The sequence below is a fragment of the Mus caroli genome, chromosome 15, assembly GCF_900094665.2.
Source record: "Mus caroli chromosome 15, CAROLI_EIJ_v1.1, whole genome shotgun sequence".
Lineage (NCBI taxonomy): Eukaryota > Metazoa > Chordata > Mammalia > Rodentia > Muridae > Mus > Mus caroli.
In genome coordinates this window covers 259,122-274,878 of record NC_034584.1, presented here as the reverse complement: position 1 = coordinate 274,878, position 15,757 = coordinate 259,122, and the positions used below count along the sequence as shown (strand labels likewise).

Sequence of the window (15,757 nt, the reverse complement as noted above, 5' to 3'; positions counted from 1 at the left end):
TTCCGTTTTAATAATTTGTGTTTGTGACTGTTGGCTTAAGGAAAGAAGCATATGAAAATGAAACATGTTATAGTAAATACAAATCATGTATTTCATCAGTCCTATGGATAGGGAAGAATTTAGCAGAGAAAACATTGCCCTCTTTCTTTCTTTCTTTTTTTTTTTTTTTTTTTGTTAAACTAGGCAAATTTAAATATTTGAGTATTTCAGAAAACTTTCTGAAAATAGCCTAAAGATTAAAAATAGGTAAATCAATGGTGGCGCACACCTTTAATCCCAGCACTTGGGAGGCAGAGGCAGGTGGATTTCTGAGTTTGAGGCCAGCCTGGTCTCCAGAGTGAGTTCCAAGACAGCCAGAGCTATACAGAGAAACCCTGCCTCGAAAAATAAAAATAAAAAAAAAAATTTTTAAAAAAAGGAAAATAGGGTATGCTGTTTGCTTACGAGGTTGTAGGCAAGCATGTTCCGCATTCTCTTCTGTGTGTGTGTGTGTGTGTGCCACATAACTAATAGCTACAGCCAGACTTAGCACATGACACATTGTGGGTCTCAGATAACATTCATGGGTCATGTGTTTCTTTTCTTTTTTGCCAAGTCTGGATCAACCTATTTTATTTTCAATTTTCCTCTTTCAGTATAAGGCAGACTAAAAATTATATAGGTAGAGAATTAAAGACAATGTAGTTTATTTTATTATATATTTTCTTTATTTACATTTCAAATCCTTTTTCCTGGTTTCGCCTCTGAAAACCCCCATCCCCTCCCCCTCCCCTTGCTCACCAACCCACCCACTCCTGCTTCCTGGCCCAGGCATTCCCCTACACTGGGGCATAGAGTCTTCACAGGACCAAGGGCCTCTCCTCCCATTGATGACCGACTAGGCCATCCTCTGTTACATATTTGGCTGGATCCATGTGTACTCCTTGGTTGGTGGTTTAGTCCCTGGGAGCTCTGGGGGTACTGGTTAGTTCATATTGTTGTTCCTCCTTATGGGGCTGCAAACCCCTTCAGCTCCTAGACAACGTAGTTTTTTTGTTTGTTTTGTTTTGTTTTAATTTGTTCTTTGGTTTGGTTTGATTGGCACAATATGTAGCAGTACTAAGTGGTTTGTCATAAGGTAATCACCTGTAAAAATCTGCCCCCGAGGTAGATTGGAGATGACAGGACTGTATGGAAAGGGAAAGCTGCCTCTTGACTACTTAAGGGGGGCTCTACTTGTTTGGGCAAATACACAACTGCAAATGTATTGGGTCTGAGAGGATTTTTTTTAATTAATTGTGGGAAATATAATGGGAACCAAACATTGAACAGTACTATCATTGTATTGTTTACAATGTAATAGCAGGTTTTGTTTTTTTGTTTTTGTTTTTGTTTTTGGTATCATTCATCCTTAATATGAGGCTCCATATTCCTCCTCAGTGCAAGTTATATAAACTCATGGAGAATTCCTTATTCTATCCTTAAGAAGGGGCAACATTGTTTCATCTTTAGAAGGCTTTACCAGCTCGATTTATACACTGGCTGTATGTAGAATATTGCTTGCTGAAAAATGACCACAAAGGTCTGGTGCACTATAAAGTATGCCATCTATCTTTATATAGCATGCAGTCAGCAACTCAACTTCTCTTTGGGCCTCAGCAGCCTCAGGAAGAAGCAAACCAATCCATGATGTACAGAGATCAGTCTGGATAGGACAGGAAGAGCATCTGGAAGTGATGGAGGGCCTGACTCTTTAATGTCTGGCTCTCATGATGAAGGCAAATCATCAAGACACTCTGAACAGAGTAACACAGAGTGAACATGGAATCATCAATTCACCAAGGTCACTGTGTGGACATGTCTTCAGTGCTTCCTATTTTTAAAACTTAAATCTAGGAGCCATGAGGAATACAAGAAATATCTTCAATAAGTTATCTTGACATTAGGTAAGTATAGTGAGAGGATCAGGCTCGGTACATGAACTGTGGGGATGGCCCACGTCACACTACATAGGAGTAGAACTGAACATAGAAAACTGTTCTTTCAATTACCAAGTGATGCAATGTTCAGTGAATGGGCATGCAAGGAGTAGTTCTATTCTATGCATTTAAAAATCAACAAATATCTACTGAGCATTTCCTTTACAGACAAGAAAGGTGTCGTTTGGCAGAGCTCACTGCACATGAGCACTTTGTTTGTTTCTCTTGGAAACAGACTTAAGGAAGTTGATTTCAGTCAAATTATACCGTCTACAGATGGCAAAAGGATCCACAGGCAAAGACAGGACTTGTCTGGCCTCGAAAAACTGGCAATTTATGGAAAGGAAGAAAAAGTATGTGCCAAATCCATCAAATAATAATATTTCTCAGAGCTGTAAGCAAGCCAGTCAAAACAAAAGTGCTAAACACAGCATGGAACATTATTTATACATTTTTAGTATTTAAAGAGAGCATATATACTGTTTAGGTATGATATTTATATATAAAGTTTATTTATATATACATATATAATAACCTATTAATAATACCTATAGGCAAAGCTTATAATTTGCCTCTCCCAACTCTGGAGAAAGCTTCTTCAAAACATATTGTATCTTTCTATACCATTTAAGGGAAAAGAACCTTTACTAGAATGATATGCCATGTTCTAAAGGAACCAGAATTCAGCAAGTATTGCTCACTTTATATTATTGAACAGTCTTTATAATCATGCAGAACAACATGATGTTTAGTTGGAAGATTCTGCTGATCTTCCTGTTCAACAGGAAATAATTGCACAGTAGGGGGATTTTACTTTTTAAACAAACTCTACACCACTACAGTTGAAGCTACACATGGTCATTAGGAGTTGCCAAGAAATCCTGGATATAGATCAAAGAAGTATTAGAGTCACAGTTGAAGCCGATAAACATTAAAGGGTATCCCTTTAAACAATGTCAAAACGAGTAATTTAAAGCTTTAACTTCTCCCTGAAGTGAGTGGGGAAGCCATAGACCTTTCAACGTCAGCTTTTTTGACCGTACAAAGCAAGAAAAGTTTCATAATCTGTCTAATGTCGTGGCTCATGTCCATGTACATCAACAGTCCTGTGTCACCTTGACCTCCTCATATCACAAACATACTTTGACATTGGACTTCAGCATGTTGGAGCAGGCCAGGTGACTCTAGATAGAGCCAATGAGAGATATAAGAAGAGTCATTTGTAAACAATGACACAAAATTGACTTTTGATATTTTTTAAAATACTTTTTGGGTTCCAAGAGGAAATTAAAATTTATGTTCATGACATTAAGGAGCCCATAATGTATAGAAGGTGAAGCAGAGATGTAAAGATATTTCAGGTGTGAGTACCCTTAGTTATTACAGAGGTTTAGGCTAGATAATAATACTGTTAGAATCTCTCCTTGGAAATAATAGTCATAATAAAAGTAATTTGAAAGGGTGAGTGAAGAGGATCCAGATTAAAATAGGTCAAAGAGAGACAGTCTAAGGGTGACAGGATTTTAAAATAATAAATAAATAAATATCAGAGAAATATTAAGGATAAACCAGATAGATAGATAGATAGATAGATAGATAGATAGATAGATAGATAGATAGATAGATAGATAGATAGATAGATCATGGTCAGAGAAATATTAAGGATATCCTAAGTGCAATATTTGTGGTTCAATTAACAGACTTTTAACTTTGAGACTATCAGTATATTCTTATTCATCCAGTTCTAAGTTTCCACACATTTAATTAAATGTTATCAAAAAAAAAAGCATCGACTCACTTTTACTATAGTGGCGTCATGGAACACAGGTCATCCTTCTGACAGTATAGTGGTAGGAGCTGAAGGGTAGTACCACTTTACATAGGAACATCGAGCCTGGGGATAGAGCATCATGTTTTTAATGCTGTGTTTGGCATCCTTTTTCTAACTCCTCTTATCTATGCCTAGCCCAACTTCTATGGCCCTCTAGTCACCTATGCTTTTGACTGTCACATGGTATAGATGACCATATACCAGCAAGTCTACCATGTGGACAATGGACTGAACTCTCCATTAAAATCTTTAGACATTCATTACTGTATCTCAAGACCTTTAACAAACTCTTAAATATTTTATTATTCCAGGATATGTGCTTCTCTCATATACTGCAACAAAAAGCAAGTAGGATGTGCTAAGATGCACAACGCTTTGTGCTGGGCAGAATCCTAGAAGGTGGCTAGGTTTACACAGCAGCTGAGTCAACCCAGTGAAGACCTTAGCAGTGTGGGTGATTAAGTAGTGTCTCAGCTAATTTGTAAGTAGAAGGCTTAGGATGACCCACGAATAATCCAAGTGCCCATGACAGATCATCTATCTACTTAGCTGCCCTGGATCCCAGGTTTGTCCAGGACAAGAACCTGTCCTGATTTACCAAGTGTCCCCATAGCACCTTGATTCAGTAACCCAAACTGAGACTTCTTTGGGGGATTGACAGGGAAGAGACTGATATAAGTTAATTGGTGTGGGATATCTGCAAAAAGTGGATGTTCATGAGCACACCTGGCTATCTGCCTCTGGCCAGAGGCCAATCTCGTCTCAACTATGCAGAAGCCCATGCTAGTTTAGACTAATTCAGCCAGGGTCCCTCAATCACAGAGCACTAGGAGAACTATCTTAGAGTCTTCTGACCTATGGTTGGTGGTTTTAATTTTTTCCTGATCCTCCTCCTCCTCTCCCTCCTCCTCCTCTTCCCCCTCCTCCTCCCTCACTACCACCACCACCACCACCAACAACAACAACAACAACACCTCCTCCTCCTCTTCTTCCCCTTTCTTCCTCTCCTTCCCCATCCTCTATTGAAGTTAATGTGGTTGTGTTCCCAGAGCTGGTTCTAGTTAAAACTTTAACTTTAAACTCCATGTGATGAAGAGCTATAGGTCTATCAGATTCATCGATCGAAGTGCCTTCATGGCTTGGCTTTGGGTCCATGTGACTACTTATCTTTACTACTGAGCCCCTAACTGGTAGTCGAGTGCTTACTAGCATTCCCCAATACTGAGGAGAAGAGCACTGATTTCTTTTCAGAGCAGCAGGCCTCAGGATCCCAGTTTATCTTTGCCAGCAATACTAGCTCACATGCTCACTAGCTCACTGTCATCTTCTAGCCTGGAGCAGCACTTCCTCGATGCTAGGGATGAATGCTACTTGACTTCTGATTGCACAGTTGATCACCCAGAGAGAGTATTCCTTGGTGTCCTGTATGGAGACCATTAGACAGACCAAGAGGTCCCTAGGCCTGGGGAACTTCATCAACCTCAGCTGTAAGTTTCCTCCAGTCCCTAATTCCCCAACATGACTCAAAATGAATCAACAGAGTCTCATCAGATACTTTTGCCTGAAGTCTCTGTTTCTAGTTCTTAAGCCGTATCCTTAGTAGTATTTCCATTATACTTACATGACATAGTTGCACGGACGAGAGCAGTTCATGGTTCAATCAATACCGAAGTGTTTCAGAATATTTCTACCTAATCTTTTAACAAGAATTAAGGTGGGAAGATGTGTATATGGGGTCTGGCATAAGGTTTGGGTCCATTTTCTAAATGAAGCTGCAATGACATATATGCTTCAAGCTGTGTAACAAGTTTGGATTGAACTCAAAGTAAATAGCTTCAAAGAACTGCCAGAATGGTGTTACATAACTTATGTAATAAAGAATTATTGATGTGGAAGTCACTAGGCTCTCAGATAGGAAGAATAGTCTTCTTATCCTTGTGTCTCATCCTCTGGCATTCTGACAAATATCTTTACTTATTTGTTAGGTGAATGAATGAATCAGCATCAAAATCTTGACCTGGGATTTCTCCAGTCCAGTCCCACAACTGTCCCTGCTATTTTGAATGGCCAAGTCTAAGCAGGGTACAGGTTAAACTTGGATTCCCTTACTCTGGGAAGGATCTAAAATGAACTGTTTGGTGGTAGAAGCTGGCATGCAGGACTTTTCTCTGAGGCTGGAATGATATTATTTATAGCTTTATATGGGCCCAATGACGCCAGAACCATAATTTTGTTCCAGATATTAATGCCTCTGAGCATAATGCCTTCCTACATTCAGGTCACTGAACACTGTCCCCTCCCAGTATGCCAGCCACTGGCCAACATTGTACATGGAATGAACTGGCCCCCCAACACTATCACCCTGACACAATCTCTATCTGTGCCACACCTACCTGATAAGTCTACTCAAATATTGACAGGCACAGAAACATAAAAGATTTGTAGATCCCAAATCAAAGTTCTCACTGCCCTTCTGTACATTGAACTTTTGAGATTATGAAAGACTCTGACTGCAGATCCTATAAATACCTGAATCTGTTTTTGAACCCACTCCCTAAATAACAGCTCCCCTAGTAAGATGTGTGAAGCTCTCCTCATTGTGGAAAGTAAATATGATATTAGAAAAATCCTTAGTTTCTTAAGGTCTAAATGTGAAAATTATATTGTGTGCCCCCTTTAAATTTTAGCCTTGCACATGTAGGGAAATGGAAATAATGTCTGACATTTGACTTTCAGATAGGAATGTACTTTGTGTAAACCTTATTAATATCTTGAGTTTAGTGGGAAGAGAATTAGTGTTGCACCATGCCAGAGAATGGTGAAGCTTTGCTTCCCCCAAACAAAATAAGAAAATGAATAGGAACAATCATTGACTGAGGAACATAATCCACTGGAAGAAGATGTACTTAGCATACATGAAGCACTTAGAGAGGAGCTGGTTAATCTGGAAAAGGACCACTTTCATCCCTCTGACCTTTGGCATCGTTTCTCCTCCATCCTTCATTGACCCACTGCTCCTTTGATTTGGGGATAGGGGACATGTTTTTCTTAGCAGTAGTTGTGATAAAAGTATGTGCTGCAGAGAGAACAGGAGCCTAGGGAAGCAAGTGAAAGACAATCGCTTTCATCCTGCGTCAGGCAGTTTGGTCTGACCAGCTTGTTAAGGGTAGAGTCTATGCTTAATAAGTGGTTCTCAATCTTCCTAATGCTTCAGCCATTAAATACAATTCCTCATGTTGTGGTGACCTGCCCCCTCCACCAGCCATAAAATTATTTTTGTTGCTACCTTATAACTGTAATTTTGCTACTGTTATAAATACTAATGAAAATATCTGTGTTTTCCAATGGCCTTAGGTGGTCCCCATGGCCTTAGGTGGGTCATAAGACCCACCAAAGGGGGCACAAACCACAGATTGAGAACACTGGGGTAGACTAAAGCAATGTACCCAAGGTGCCATGCTCAGATGGCCCTGGACAGATAGACAAACTTGTGTATCATAAGACCAGACTTTCTTTGTTGGCTAGGCCAGCATTACATCTTCTGAATGTTTCTAAGTGTGGTTGTCTAGGTCTATAGTCATTACCCTTGGTTACCAAAACTTCCTGTGCAACTGAACTGCTGGTATTGGTTTTATACTAGTATAAATTTAAATTGTATGTCTCTGTTTAGTCTGCATGCTTACTTAGGCCATAGGGCTTGCAGAACCTTGGCCTAAGGCCAGGAGTAGTCACCAGTAACTGGACGTGTATGTACTATTTCTACATCGTTTTTGTGGTCATTTACTGGTTGAAGGCTTTAAACACGTCATTTCTCTCCTGTGTAAAAGATGGGAAAACTGAGGCTCAGAGAATGTAAAAAGCCAAAGCCACTCTACAGGAGACTGTCCTTTGTGGTCGACCCCTTTGCCATTATTGGGCACACAGATTGCTCTAGGCTTTCATACCTAACACCTATCACCTTTATTCTCATCTGCTGCCTCAGGCTACTAGAACCACCTTTTTCTGTGCCTGGAATGCTGATAGTGTGTTTGTATCTTTGGGGTTTTCCTTCACCACCACTAGAGAATTATCAGCATATCTGCCAAGGGGACTGAGCCAGATACTCACCTCTTCAGCCTACCTACTCTACCAAGGGACAATACTTTCACATGCTCTGTTGTTCAGGTGTGTGTGTGTGTGTGTGTGTGTGTGTATGTATGTATGTATGCATGTACAGGCTATGTACAAGTGCATGTATAAGACAGAGGTTAACCTTGTTCAATGCCTTTTCTCTGGCTTTGCTCACTATTTTTGAGACAAGGTTTATCACTGTCTAGGCTAAGTTGGCCAGATAATTCCAGGGGTCTGCTTGTCTTCTCTCTAGCACTGGGACCACAAGTCTGCACTTGCATACCTTTAAAAAATTATTTCTTCTATTTTTTGAGTTATAATATAATTACAACACCCCGTCCTTTTCTTCCCTCCACACTATCCCATATACCCATTCTCAATCTCTTTCAAATTCATGGCCTCTTTGTAATTGTGAGTGCTTGGGGTTTGAGCTTAGTCCCCTAGCTTACACAACAAGTACTTTCCTGTCAACTCAGCTGTCTTTTCAACCTAAAACAGTTTCAACTTTTCCCCTAAAACAGTTTCTAATACCTCATAGCTACATGAGCTTATTTGGGGGGAACTTAATTGAAAAACTTTACACAGTTCCTGAATGGTGTTTAGGTGTAAATCTGATAGAGTTCAACTAAAGCATACCAAGGTAGAAAGAGTTGCTGAATCTGTCGGGGTTGGAGAGAATGGTGGGTGTGCATAACGGACCTGCCATAGCAGGTCCCATCCTTGCCTAAGCAGAGCTCTGTATAACACTTTTTTAAATTCTACACAGTAGGTTTCCACATAAGGTTTCTTTCAAACAAATAATTCAGCAATTTTGCTTTTTAAAGGTGAAAATCAGTGGGCACAGTCATTGCTTTTCCTTCCTGGTCTAAGCACGTCTCCATTGTAGGGAATGCTATTCTCTAGGCACTGCTAGAGACTGATTGTTGTACAAAGATCATTACAAAAGTACATTACTCCACTAAATCTACTCAGGAAATATTTATGAACAATAGGTACATGTTCCATTGTGACAGACATAAAGAATCTCTGGGTGATGCTTTAGGCTTCTCTGCGTGATTCCAATTCTCCCACCTCATGCCCACTGCCACACACTTGTGGTGTGGCTGCCTTCAAAGCAAAGGATGGAACTAATTTGTTCACATTTTAGCTATGAGCCTTTTGGCACTTAGTATTTTCCCGTTATCTCAGGATCCTTAATCAAGAAAGTCGGATATGTAAATTTTCTAGGAGAGCTCCTCTTCCGGGAAGTGGCTGAGTGGGGCCTACACCCACGTGTCTTGTCTAGGAAAGCTAGACATATAGTCTTATAATTTTGCTGCCTTTTGTATGTAAGAGAAAGATGGCTCACTAAAAATCTAGTTTTTTATGGCACCTTAGGTATTTTCTTATAATAGATACAAAGGCAGAAAAGTACTTGAGACAGGAACTCACAAAACACATGGTTATGATAGAGTCAGAGATCAAGATTCTATATGAGGATTTCTTGCTCTTGGTGGACATTGTTGACGTGTTAGGTCAGATAGTCTTTCTGGGGTAGTATATGTTCTGTGTATTATCCCATGTTAGTGACATTATGACTTCTATACACTAGAGACCAGTAATGCTTTCTCATCAGCTCACACCCAAAGTGCCTCCGCACATGCTTAAATGTCTCCAAGCAGGTGGGGCATTAAAAAAAAATCTATTTGAAAACCACTAGTCTAAATACATTGGGTGCATGTTGAACTGACTGTCCCTGGATTGCTACACCCATTGAGATGAAACATGTCTGGGTGCTTTTAAAAGAAAAGCAAATATTAATACACTCAGTCACGGTACCCCCCATTATCTTCTCAATAGTTCATTTGTTCTTTTATTTAACTACATTTTTTTTTCAGCCAGGGGCTAAAACTCCATAAGTTAGCCTTTAAGAGGGTAAAGGTTTCCAGCTAAAAGGATCACATTGAAAAAGGAGATCATGTGAGGTATGCCATCTCAAATGTATGTTTCTAAAGTATGCAAAGTGTTGTGAGTGTTTCCCCCAGCCCCCCCGGGTGGGGGTGCAGAGATTAGAGGGGAAGCTGCTTCTGCTGCAGCAGAGACAATAGCAACACAGCTGGTTCATACAATTAAAGTTGAACCCAGGAATTAGCAACTGATAGTGACTGAAGGATGCTCTTGCATGAAATGTCACAAATCCATGCATATTGCCCATGATATTTAAGGTGTGTGTGACAGTATCCACACAGCATGAAGCACTATCATTTCTCAGGGTGATTCTTAAAGTGCTATCAAAATGTGAATGAGCAGCTTTAGATTTGAAGTCTTTTTGAAGACAGCTTCATTTTTTCCTCTTTTACTTACTCCAGTGATTGGAAGCAATCAGACAAAACTAAAAAGAGAAAAACATTAAAAAAAAAAAAAGATCAAGCCAGATTTTCTTAACCATAAAAGTATTGGGGACATTATAGACTTGTACTAGGTCAAGGAGACACTCAGTTCCAAGTATGCTCTTTAAACAGAGAAAACACATGTGTGTGTGTGTGTGTGTTTTGGTTTTGTTGAGCCAAAAAGAAACACAAGGAACACCATGAACACCTGCTTGCTAACTCGGACCTCAGTCTTAGTCACAAGGAAATTGAATGACTATCACAGAATTTCCAGACTCCATTCCACTGAGCTCTACATGAAATAGCCCATAACCAGGAAATTCCATGTAAAAGCTGGTGTCCTGGGTGGGGCCGTGTTTATATTAAAGGCTACAGGATTTCTCGTCCAAGGCTCCGGTGGAGCTCAATGATTCCTGGTTCTGTCCCAGAGGCACTCATGGGTTACACGGAACAGTAGTAGCTAGCTTTAGGCTGTGCCGCACTAACGGTTATGACTCACCTTTGCTTTGAAACTCGCCATTAAAGGCTGTCAGTCATGCTTGTTCATGTGGAATGCAACAGCTTAAACATCAGTTAACAAATCCCCATGAATGGACAGTCACGTATGAGAGCTCCCAACAAATGCTTCCTGTCACTTGTCCCCTGACAGCCTCAGAATCTAAAGCCTGGTAGGAGCTCACTGACAGACATCCGTGAGCATTTATTAAAAGGAGCGTGGAAGGGAATAATACCTGCAAAGCCAGCTGTTAAAACTAATATAATTGGTGTGAGATTAAATTCCATCACTCGTAAGACTTGCTTTTTGCCAACAGAAAAAAGATCAATCTGCTCTCTTTAAGGTTTTATCCATAGAGAACGCTTCTCATGCTGAGTTGGGACATGCTTTTGAAATGATGACACCACACTGAGTTTTTAGCACTATAAGGCAAACATACAGCTGCCAGGTTGGTCTTTTGGCATATCAAGCTTCTTGTGAGATTTTCTCATTGTTTGAAAATCTCAGTTTGATTATTATACACCACCGCCTCCATAAATACATCCTTGGAGGCAATCAATCCTAGGAGAAAAATATCCTCTTTGTTTTTTTTTTTTTTTTCCAGTGTTGGAAAACAAACCCTTGGATTTGCACATGTTAATCTGGTACTCTACTCTTGAGACAGCACATCAATACTAACAGCACAGAACTTTTTTTTAGTAATTACTACTTTTTTATATTTATTCTATCAAATCTCAAATAATAGCAGGAATATCATATTGGGTACTATAAGTGATATAAAACACTGGTTATATGCAACTAGTGTACCACTTTAATACAAAGGGTTTAAACCTGAATGAACTTTGGTATGTTAGCAGTCCTAAGACAATTCCTCACAGGTCCCAAGGCACAATGCATTTGTAGTGGAAGAAATTGCTATACCATGTGTAGCATAAGCATAGATTGATAGCCTTTATGTGGCAGCTGACTCTGAATCTCAAGTTCGTGTTATAAGGTAAATTATCTGTAGTGTCCCTAACTTGAAATTAACCATGCTTTTCATATGTGTGTGTGTGTGTGTGTGTGTATACAGGTATTAATATGTTCAACAAATATTTTTGATCATTCATTAATTTCTATAGTATTTGTATGTATTATAATGATTCAATGAAAAAACTTATAAAATAAAACCTTGTCAGGGAGCTTTCTTGAGTGAAATCTGGAAAGGTGTGAAGTAGAAGGACAGATGAGAAAGACAACAGCCTGCAAAAAAAAAAAAAGTTAAATCAGGTGGTATTTTAGATTAGGTGTAAAATGCTACAGAAGACTGCCCTTTTTCTCTTCATTGGCTTGTATACAGAAGCTGATCTTGAATATTTTATGTCAATCCCCTGAGGGTTAGATGTTAGAATCTAGTTTAAAATCATAAGACTGAATCTCAACGGTTTTGGTAGGAAGCTTTCGGACAAGACATCTATGTTGGAGGGGAAGTACACACTCAGAGATGTCAATGAGTTATCCAAGATTCAATGTGCTTATCAGCACAGGCAGGACCAAAACGCAGTCTCTACCTGTGTGGAGGTTAGTCTTTGACAGCAAGTGTCAGTGGAATCTGTTTGAAGATCTTGAAACACTGCAAAATAAGAGATGCTGGCTACTTGTCTCACTGCAGAATGACTATGAAGAGAAAGAGTAGAGATGCATGCTTCAGATTCAGACAACGGTGTTAGGAAATCATGTGCTCTACTGTGGAGCAAAATTTTGGCCCTTGACCAGTGAAACCTTGACTTGTACATAAATTGAATGTTGCCATGATTCTTGGAGTTCCACTACCTTATATGACAAAAGGATTAGTTCTAAACTCTAGGTTACAGCAGAATTGAGTCCGCAGTGAGCACTGAACGGCAGACAATAAAAAGTTCAAAGTCATTACTTAAGATCTCACTAGTGTGACTTTGCTGGAACTTCAGCCATCAGTAGGGTGAAGAATCTTTCTACCCACAGGTGTGTGGTGTGAATTAAAAAGTTGAGGGGCCATGACTGACATAGTACTCTGAAAATTGTAAATTGCAAACCACTGTAGCATGTTCAGTTGCCTCTGCCCTTTCTCTAAAAGTGGATTAGAAGAGATAAGCTTGAAGATTTTAAAGATTTCTTAAACATATAGTGTGTTCATGAAGTTAGTCTTTTTAAACTTGGGGAAGAGACCTCAGAGTTCCTATATAGGACCAACTTGGCTGATCTTAGAATAAGGGGTAGTATTTTGAAAATTATTAATTCACAAACCCCAAACCTACAGATAATGAAAAAGTAGAGAAATGCTCTGTAGTCTGCAAGTGTGTGTGTGTTTGTGTGTCTGTCTGTCTGTCTTGTGTCTCTGTGTGTTTCTGTGTCTGTATGTGTCTGTGTGTGTCCATCTGTGTGTATCAGTGTGAATGAATGTGTGCATCTATATATGCACATGTCTATGTCTGTGTGTGCCTGTGTGTCTGATGTGTGTGTGTCTGGTTTGTGTGTGTATATGTGCATGTTCATGTGTTGTGTGTACGCATGTGCACACATGAAAAACTCCAAACACAAGCAAAAGGGCTCCGTTGATAAAAAGCCTTTTCCATCCTCCTCCTGATGCTGAGATCCTTCAGTCATGCAGTGCTTCACTTAGAGATGGAAGCCCACTCGTTATGAGACTCACTTTCCCACTCAATTTATGAGTTGTCTCCCTCAGTACTCAACCTTGACAGCCTCTGTCATCAAATACCAATCAATGTTAATCCATTTTGACATCCTCACCTTTCCACCTGCTGCCCTCTAGTGGAAGTGCTAACAAGTAGCAAAATAGTAACCAACCAAGAACTGACTAGTGCACACAGGTCACCACATGCCAGCACTGGATATCACTGACCATAACTATGCCAGGAATTATCAGGACCACCTCAAGCTGTTTAGACTTCATTGGCACACAATGGACTGGCACCTATCCATGAGCTTCTTTTCAAGCTTCTACCACAAGGTTACACTCTCTATTCTCCCTCTTCCTCCTCTCTACCATCCTCCTCTTTTTCTAACATAAACCCCAAATTCCACTCTCTCTAAATATAAAATAGTTCTTCATCTACCTCCTCATCATTTGGATTTTGGAAAAATTTAAAAGTTGCAGGGTTTCTTTCCTTCCAGGCGCCAAGTAACAAGGTGAAAGGGTATTGATTGGGTATTATCATTGTGAAGTGATGGCATCCTAGGTCCTTTGAGATCCTGGGGTGGTCCTGTCTCATCCAAAAAGCAGTAAAATTAAAGAGCCTTTAAAAGTCACAGAATATCACACAGCAAGTGGAACAGCTGGCACCGCAATGCAACCTGGGTAGATGAAGGCTCTCCTGTATTTCATTAAGGTTCTCATTGTCTGGTCTTCTACTTAGTAATATGAAAATAACTTTCATGGGAAATGAAGTTTGAGCCAACTTAATGGTACTTACTGTATTTGTGGCAAAACCATTCAGCATTCATGTTGCTAATGTTTAACAATTACCCTGTCTCTCTGCAAACCCCAGTCCTCGTTTTAAGACTCCTGGATCCAGAATTGCTTAGCCGAGGAGCTAAGTCGGGTTAGGTAACTTTGGATGGAAGATAAAGATTGTAAAAACTACACAGCTCATGCAGTGGATCCTAGATTTCAGGAGTCAGCTGCTGTCTTCTACAAGCTTTGGGGAAAACTAGTTATTTATTTGATAACCAGCAGAGCAGAACCTTAACTCGAGCACCAATATCAATGCCTACCCTTCTCCTACCCCCAAATCACATGTGATCACCAACAACTTTAAGCTTACCCTTTTTAGTGTGTGATGGTTTTTCATATTCTTCTTTTGTTAGCTTATTTTAGTAAGTTTCCTTAAGGGACACACTAGTGTAAGGTTTCTATTGGCCAATTTTTCTTGAATAACAGCTATGCAGCATTATTCTTAGTAGCATACTCTCACACAACATCTTCAACCTCTTCTTAATATCTTTTAGGTTTATTGATTTTATTTTATAAATCTTTTGCCGGTTCACATGTATGTGAGTGCATGCATGTCTGGTGTTGATGGAGGTCAGAAGAGGGTGTCAGATTTGCAACTGGAGTTTCAGATGGTTGTGAGTCACAGTGTGGGTTCTGGGAACTGAACCCAGGTCCTCTGCAAGTGTAACAAGCGCTCTCACCTGCTGAGCCGACTCTCTAGCCCCAATCTCTTCAACTGTTTAACTATAATACAGGGAGGAGCATAGCTCTGTGATGACACTTCTCAATGGAGACTGAAGGATTTCTTTTGAAATTTGGATCGGCTCTGTCTCCCTACATGGCTGGTAAAGTAAGGAAAGAAAACTATCTTGAAGTTGGATTTCTCGTCACTTCTAAGCTTTGGGTTTTGTTTGCTTGTTTGCTTGTTTGTTTGTTTGTTTGTTTGTTTTCAAGACAGGGTTTGTCTGTGAAGCCCTGGCTGTCCTGGAACTCACTTAGTAGACCAGGCTGGCCATGAACTCAGAAATCCACCTTCCTCTGCCTCCCAAGTGCTGGGATTAAAGGTGTGCACCACCACACCCCGCTACTTCTAAACTTTGTTATCTGCTAGGTAAATAAATTTCCAGGTTTCCAGGGCAACTGTTAAACCTGTGTTAGTTTACACATGTGACATACAGACCAGACTCATCCAAAGCCTGCAAAAGCCCTTCCTACTCCACATGATCTGTGTTTCGTGCAACAGTTGAGGTTCCAGGAGAATTAATAAATCAAGAATTAATGAATCTGCTTTCCCACTGTCCTGCCCACTGGTGCTTTTCCTTGCCTCCTGGCTCTCAGCTTCAAGGATTCCTTCTATCTCCTCCTCAATTTTTCTCCTTTACTTTTCTAACTCATAAACAGTCTGTCAACAATGCTAAGATGCCACCACAACTAAAAGGATTCACAATTAAGCCTGTAATTGAATAAATAGGTCCATATAAATACTGGGGTTGTATCTTATTTTTACATGTATTTGAGTTT

The 15,757-nt window shown here is 39.9% G+C and overlaps 1 protein-coding gene across 4 annotated transcripts in view; it reads left to right on the top strand.

Annotated features, from left to right (window-relative positions):
* Positions 1-15,757, top strand: part of Ghr (growth hormone receptor) — a 253,932-nt gene that overhangs the window by 121,537 nt on the left and 116,638 nt on the right. The gene's annotated exons all lie outside the window — the stretch shown is intronic.